This window comes from Triticum aestivum, chromosome 1B (assembly GCF_018294505.1).
Source record: "Triticum aestivum cultivar Chinese Spring chromosome 1B, IWGSC CS RefSeq v2.1, whole genome shotgun sequence".
NCBI classification, from domain to species: Eukaryota; Viridiplantae; Streptophyta; class Magnoliopsida; order Poales; family Poaceae; genus Triticum; species Triticum aestivum.
In genome coordinates this window covers 524727871-524736460 of record NC_057795.1, presented here as the reverse complement: position 1 = coordinate 524736460, position 8590 = coordinate 524727871, and positions in this window count along the sequence as shown.

The following is an 8590-nucleotide window of genomic DNA, read 5'->3' as shown; positions in this document are numbered from 1 at the left end:
TCATCACAGTTAGCGGAAATACAGAGCGTTCCTTACATGCGAAAGAATATGTGGCGGCTCTAGCAGCCAAACACTGAACGACCTCTCCAACTAGAATAAATGATCGGTTGTCAAGACCAGGGACACGGTTAGACGTGTCCGGTGCACCACTATTTGTAGCAGCCCAGATAAACCTGAGTTTGGGTCGATGGACATACCCCCATAGGTGGTGCTAGGGGCTGCCTACATGTAAAAAAGGCCCATAGTTCGGCTTGACCCTATCAATACAATAATAGATTGAATTCTCATGGTTCATTAAGAATAACCAACTTTTCGAACAATCACACCAGATTCTTTCACCTGGGTTTTTCCTTTTTGCAGATGATCATCGTGCCACACCCTTCTAGGATACGGCACAACAGAGACAAAGGCGCAGACGTGCAGCAGGGCCCCGCTCAAAGGTTTCTTTTTAGATTAAGACCATGTGTAAACCTTTTTTAATGTCTCTTGTTGCTTCACACCCTCCGGGCACTCAACACAACCGAGAGGGACGCTGGCGTTATTGGCATTTCGTCATGCCAGACTAATGCATGTACCTGGAAATTCAGGGCTCATTATTGAGGGCGTTACTCAGCCCAGTATATGTTGTAAAGTCCGAATACCTTAGGGAGTGTTCGGCGTCGCGAGTTTGGCCTTATATGCATCAGCTCCGAATCATGTCTTTGGTCAAAAGTTGGGTTTGCCCGGCTCCCGTGTTTTGCTACCTTACGTTCCGCTCTATCGGCTAAGGTGGCACCGGGAGAACTACTGCAATTGTGCCCTGGTTCATCTGGATGAGCACCTTAGTAGAGAAAGCCGAAAACTGACTGTCATGATAAAGCGCGAGACTAGTCAACCACTCGATGACTCAGTGGAATCTTCGCGATTCCTCTGCATTAATGAAGGACCGGTTTCCCGATCATGTACGTATGTGCACCATATTTGGAGGAACGCAGAAGTACCAGGGGCTATATAGTAGCCCCACTGTCAAACTCCTATGGCTTAGTGAGTGTTAAAGCTATATAGTCTGATTGCCTTATTCGCCGCGCTATCACCTCCTTAACGAACCAAGACGTTGTATCAAGTGTGATTACACGCTTTTTCGAACACCCCCGCATTACATGCGTGGGGGCTGAAGCCGACGACTTCAAAATTTCAGGTTATATACATACATAAACGGCCGCACAGGAGGCACTATAATACTTTCGGCCAAAAGTATAAACACAACCTTTATAATCAAAATAGCATTGTTTTTACAATTCAGATACATGTCACTCGAACATGGTACTCTTCGAGCACTGAGCCTCTATTAAACGGGCACCTTCTAGGACTTCTTCAAAGTAGTGCTTGGCCGAGTCCTGGCCTCCAGCCGGACCCCGGGTTGCACGATGGCCTCCATCCCTGCCCAATATGTCTTAACACGGGCAAGAGCCATCTGTGCACCCTCTATGCATGCCGACCTCTTTTACAGCGTCGATATGCGACACAATACGAAGGAATCGTTGCACTAAACCAAAATAACTATCCGGCCTTGGTCCCTTCGGCCAAAGGTGATCCACGACAGACCTCATCGCAAGCCCATACAACCTATGGAGCTCGGCCCACTCGGCCATTTGTTCATTTAATAGCAGCGGATGCTTTGGAGCACTGAACAGTGACCAGAACAGCCTTTCCACCTCATGATATTTCTGATCTTTGAAATACTCAGTCGCATCAGCAGCACTCTTTGCCAAGTCAAAGTACGCGTCTGCAGCACTCCAGAATTGATCCATAGGGGCATACTTCGGATCTCCAAACTTCGTCCGCAACAAAAAGGGCTTCCCAGCCGCGATATCTCCGGCTTGACGAAGCTCCTCCCTTGCTGCTCTGATTTCAGAGCGAGTTTCCTTGGCTGCTTCCAAGGCCTTCTTTAGGTCAGCCGCTTTCGCTTGGCTTTCCTTTTCGAGGAGCTCATATCGGCCGGCGGCATCTTTCAGCTCAATAGCTATCTTGGTTATTTTATCTTCGCTCTGGCGATGAGCAGCCTATTCGGCTCTTAACTCTTCGGCCGCATCACTTCTCCTAGCTTGTTCCTTGGCTCGGGCAAGTTCCGCCCGAAGGGTCTCCACGGCGGCAGCTCCATCTGCAGTCACAACATATTATAGATACTAGCATCATGCTCCTCTTAATATTTGCTGACCACCCGAAAATACATACTCTGTGCCTCGTCAAGCCGCTTGTTCACAAGCGTGATGTCGGCATCCGCCACATCAAGCTGCCGCCTCAGTTCGGCAAAATCAGCAGTCCGGCCAGACGCTGGACCCTCAGCCGCCTGCACATGAAAGCAGCGCGATCATTACCTGGGACTATGATCCTCTGTTTACCACCTCCGGATGGCAACCAGAGTCTCAGGGGCTACTATCTATACAGAGCACACCTAGCGTGTGCGGTACCGTAAAAAATACATATGTATTACTTTGCATACCTCAAAGCCTCTTAGCAGGCTAGTAAAAGCTTCATTCAACCCGCTTTTGGCGGATGAAATCCTCTCAACCACCGTACCCATTAAGGTACAATGCGCCTCTGAGATAGCCGCTTGCTCCAGAAGACCCATTAGTGTGTCCTGTTGTGCACCGGACAATCCCGGACTCTTTCTATTGCTCTCCTTAGGAGCCGAATACTACGGACTTTGGGCACTCAAAGAGTTACCTTCTGGCCTTTGCGGATCAGGAGAAATCCTTCGTGACAACACCTCGGGGTCGTTCGCCCCATGAGGCGGGGAGGCAGGAGGAGGCGTTTCGCTCTCCATCATCTCCGGAAGAAGATCCCCCGAAGACGAACTCTGTCATGAAGGGCTACGAGCCGGACTACAAGATATGTCTCGGTTATTGTTCTTAGAGATAAAGCAGGATATATTTACCAAAGTACTTTTGTTCACTTACAACTCAGTTGATGGCTGCCCCCCTTGCGGGCGCTGTGCGGTAAGGACGCCCTCCGGGGCAGGGCCCCCTAGCGAAGGTTTCTTACCTCGTTTGGAAACCTCCATTTCCAAGTCTTCAGAGGCGGCCCTTTTCTTCCCGTGGGGAGAGGGGATTCTAGATTCACCTCCCCGATTATCCTCATTCGTGGAGACACTAATTCCCCCAGTTTGGATGTGTAATGTATGAAGCCCGCTTTCGGCTTCTCTATTCCTCCCTTCACTTCTCCTGATGGAACTTGATAGGGTGCGTGCTCAAGCATCCTGGTTAGTACAGGATCTGGCGAGCCTTCGGGAAGGGGGGCCGAACACCTCATCCTCTCCGCCTTTCTTCTCCAGTCCTGGCCGAGAGCAATTTTTCAGAATGATGTTGTGAGAAATATAAAGATGGCATGTTCGGTCGCGGAATTACTTACTTGGGTATCTGGACGGTTGCAGTTGAGACCCGCATCCTTGGTGGTGTTCGGACACTTTATTCGTGATCCAAGAACAATCCGTACATCCCTTCGAGCGTCACGCTGAAGAATTTTTGAATAGTTCGCGGTCCTTGACGAGATCGATGTTGGCACGGCAAGACCCGACGAACTAGCATTACTTGCATTACCTTGACAAGACTAACATCCCTCTTGAGGAGATCTCGGATGCGCTTTGCAATGTCAGCACATCATTAACTGGCCCCCAGTCCAGCCCCTTGTTGATCCATGACGCCAGTTGGGGCGGAGGTCCCGAGCGGAAGGCTGGGGCGGACGCCCGCTTTGTACCTCGAGGAGTTGTGATGTAAAACCACTCCCGTTGCCATAAGTCGGACACCTTCGGGAAGGAACCCTTTGGCCACAGGGTGTCGGCGCCTTTGCTTATTATAGCGCCTCCGCACTCCGTGTGTCACCCGTCGATCATCTTCGGCTTCACATTGAAGGTTTTGAGCCATAAGCCGAAGTGTGTGGTGATGCGGAGGAAGGCCTCACACATGACGATAAACAACGAGATGTGAAGGATGGAATCTGGAGCTAGATCATGGAAACCTAGCCCGTAATAGAACATGAGCCCTCTAACAAAGGGATCAAGACTAAAGCCTAGCCCTCGGAGGAAGTGGGAAACAAACACGACACTCTCGTTGGGTTCGGGAGTGGGGATGACCTGCCCTTGAGCAGGCAGCCTGTGCGGGATTTCGGTGGTCAGATACCTGGCCTCCCTAAGCTTCTTGATGTCCTCCTCTATGATAGAAGAGGCCATCCACCGGCCTTGAAGGTCGGATCCGGACATGTTTGAAGGTCCGAAGCGCTTAGCCTGAGCCTTGGGTGTTGGAACTCGAGGTGGGGGAAGGGAAGGATTGAACGTGGGAAGAAAAGGACAGGCCTTGGCCCCTTTATAAAGAGGGTGAATATCAAGCGTCCTCCGGGTGGCCGTTTGGAACTTTCCTAAAATCGAGGAGTCATACTAACAAGCACGGTTGGGTTACCCACACCCGTATTGATGAGAATCCCGTGATAAGGGGGACACGATCTCTGCTTCGACAAGACGTGCCAATAAAACTGCTTCGCAACACGTGCAGTGGTAGGCTGGGAAAAATGGTTCATAATGACCAAGCCGCAGCGTGATGTCACGCTGTGAAAAGTTGCCAGTAGATTAGATTTGTGGAATATTGTACTCTCTACGGTGGTATGTGGAATTTGTTTTGCAGAGCCGGACACGATCCTTGTGTTCAAAATCTTCTATGGAGTATTCGCAGAAGGAACCCGCCTTGCAATGCCGAAGACAATCCGTGCGTCGGACTTGTCGTCATTGAAGCTTGGTTCAGGGGCTACTGAGGGAGTCCTAGATTAGGGGGTCCTTGGACAGCCGGACTATATACTTATGCCGGACTGTTGGACTATGAAGATACAAGATTGAAGACTTCGTCCCGTGTCCGGGTGGGACTCTCCTTTGTGTGGAAGGCAAGCTTGGCAATTCGGATATGTAGATCTCCTTCTCTGTAACTGACTCTGTGTAACCCTAGCCCCCTCCGGTGTCTATATAAATCGGAGGGTTTAGTCCGTAGGACAACAACAATCATAATCATAGGCTAGCTTCTAGAGTTTAGCCTTTATGATCTCATGGTAGATCAACTCTTGTAATACTCATATCATCAAGATCAATCAAGCAGGAAGTGGGATATTACCTCCATCGAGAGGGCCCGAACCTGGGTAAACATTGTGTCCCCCGCCTCCTGTTACCATTAGCGTTAGACGCACAGTTCGGGACCCCCTACCCGAGATCCGCCGGTTTTGACACCGACAACCGACGCCAAAAAATCATATAAATAGATAACCCCTAGAAATAACCCTAGAACTTTGACTCTGTCACCACAAGCCTCTATACCTTCAAAATACCATCTGGAGCCCTATTTTGGCACCTTGCCGGAGGGGGAAATCATCACCGGAGGCCATCTTCATCACCCTGGCGATCTCCATGATGAGAAGGGAGTAGCTCACCCTCGGGACTAAGGGTATGTACCAATAGCTATGTGTTTGATCTCTCACGTGTTCTTAATTTGGCACGATCTTGATGTACCGTGAGCTTTGTTAATATAGTTGGATCATATGGTGTTTCTCCCTCTCTATCTTGTTGTGATGAATTGAGTTTTTACCTTTGAGGTTTCACTATTATCGGATTGAATACTTTATGGATTTGAGAACACTTGATGTATGTCTTGCATATGGATATCCATGGTGACAATGGGGTATTATATTGATTCACTTGATGTATGTTTTGGCAATCAACTCGCGGATTCCCAAAGTGGCATTGGGGTAATCTATGCATACAGGTTGATGCACGTTTTCATCCTAATTTCTCCAGTAGAAAACTTGGGGCACTCTTTAAAGTCTTTGTATTAGATTGAATATTATGAATCTGAAGTTGTTTGATGCATATTGAATAATCAACTCATAGATACTTATGGTGACATTGGAGTATCTAGCTGACATTAGAGTTGGTTGACGTGTATCATATGATGTTATTTTAGTACGAACTCTTGGGCTCTTTGTGACACTTATAGGAATAACTCAATAGATTGATCAGAAAGGATAACTTTGAGGTGGTTTCGTACTCTACAAACAATTTCATCTTATTTTCTCTCCTAGATAAGAACTTTGGAGTGATTCTTTGTCGCACGTTCAGGGATTGTTATATGATTCAATTATGTTAGCACTGTTGAAAGATTGCACTAGTGAAAGTATGAACCCTAGGCCTTGTTTTCAGGCATTGCAATACCGTTTGTGCTCCATTTTATCACTTGCTACCTTGTTGTTTTTATATTTTCATATTACAAAAACCTATGTCTGCTATCCATACTACACTTGTATCACCATCTCTTCGCTGAACTAGTGCACCTATACAATTTACCATTGTATTGGGTGTGTTGGGGACACAAGAGATTTCTTGTACTTGATTGCAAGGTTGTTTGAGAGAGACCATCTTCATCCTACGCCTCCCACGAATTGATAAACCTTAGGTCATCCACTTGAGGAAAAATTGTTATTTCCCTACAAAACTCTGCGCTTGGAGGCCCAACACGAGTCTAAAAAAAGTTGTGTAGTAGACATCAAGCTCTTTTCTAGCGCTGTTGCCAGTGAAGTGAGTGCTTGAAGGTATATCTTTAGATCTTGTAATTGAATCTTTAGTTTCTTGTTTCATCGCTAATTTGGTGTTATAAAAGAAAACTATAAAAAAATGGAAGTGAGGTTGCCTCATATTATTCATCTTTATCGTGTCTTTCTTGAAAATGGTGGATTGGGAAATTGTGCTCAATTGATAGAAGAAATTCAATAAAATGTTTGGCATAAAATCCATGAATGATAAGCATGATTGTAATGTTACTAGTATGAATTCTTTGAATATCCATGATGCTAATGATATGCAAAGCCATAAGCTTGGGGATGATATGTTTGATAAGATGATATTTTTAGTCCCCCAAGTTTTGATGAGAAAATTTATTACGATGATTGCATGCCTCCTATTTATGATGATTATATTGATAAAAGTGAGTTTGGAAGAGTGTCAATTCTAGGAAGTAATGATCCCACTATTTTAGAGGGTTTGAATCTTATTGTGATAATTATGAAAGTGGATTTGGAGAGGTCATAGCTTTATTTAATGATGAATCCACTATTTTGGAAGAGGTTTCAATTTATTATGAGAACAAAGTTGCTATCTATGATGATTATTGTGGTTACATGTATGCTATAAAGAATAACGATAACCATGAAATTTTTCATCATGATTTTAATGATCAAATTGATTATGTGAATCAAGTATCATATGATAGTTATTTTGTTGAGTTTGCTCCCACTACCATTGATGAGAATAAATTTGCTTATGTGGAGAGTAATAAAAAATTATGCATGTGGATCTTGAAAAGAATGCTTTATGTGATATCTATATTGTTGAATTCATTCATGATGCTACTGAAAATTATTATGAGAGAGGAATATATGCTTCTACATATCTCAATAATATTAAATTTCCTCTCTTTATGTTGAAAGTTTTGAAGTATTGCTTGTTTTGCCTTCCTATGCTAGTTGATTCTTCCTCCCATAAATTTTTTGCTCACAAAATCCCTATGCATATGAAGTGGGTTAGGCTTAAATGTGCTAGTCATGTGCTTCATGATGCTCCCGTTATGTTTCAATTATTTTATATGAGCATCACTACAACCATCATGCCTAGCTAGAAAGGCATTAAGGAAAAGCGCTTGTTGGGAGACAACCCAATATTTATACCTACCATTTTTGTGTGTTCACATGATTAAGCTTATGTAGTAGTCATGTTTATAGCTTTTGTTTCAATAAAGTGCCAAGTAAAGCCTATGGGATAGTGTGGATGATAGTTGACTTGATTCTGCGCAAAAACAGAAACTTTTGCGCCCAATTATGGAATTACCATAATTCATTGGGATGCAATAAAATTCTGAATTTTTTACACATGATTTATATACAAATTTTCTATGTGTTTTCCTAAATTTTCAGAATTTTTGGATTTACAGAAGTATGGTCATTGTCCAGATCATTACAGACTATTTTATTTTTGACAGATTCTATTTTTAATGCATAGTTTGCTTGTTTTATAGTTTCTATGGATTATATTGGTTAATATAAATTGTAGGGTATAGTAGAAATTGTTTTAGAACAATTATGAATCTTGTCTTGACAGTACCAAAGTGAATGATTTGCTCTTTATCATACTAACCCATCTCACGAAGTTCCGTTAAGTTTTGTGTGATTGAAGATTTCATGTTTTGGGTGAGATATCGATATGAGGAGAATAAGGAGTGGCAAGACCCTAAAATTGGGATGCCCAAGGCACCCCAAGGCAATATTCAAGGAAGACCCAAGTGTCTAAGCTTGGGGATGCCCTAGAAGGCATCCCCTCTTTCGTCTTCAACATTAACAATAACCTCACTTGGAGCTATATTTTTATTCGTCACATGATATATGTTTTGCTTGGAGCATCATTTTCTTTTCATTTTTTGAAACTTGCTTGCTATTATTTAGAATAATTTTTTGTATATTTTACTTCAATAAAAAATGTCAAGTATAGCTTTTACCATGCTTATTTTGCAAGTCTATATGTTGCTGTTTG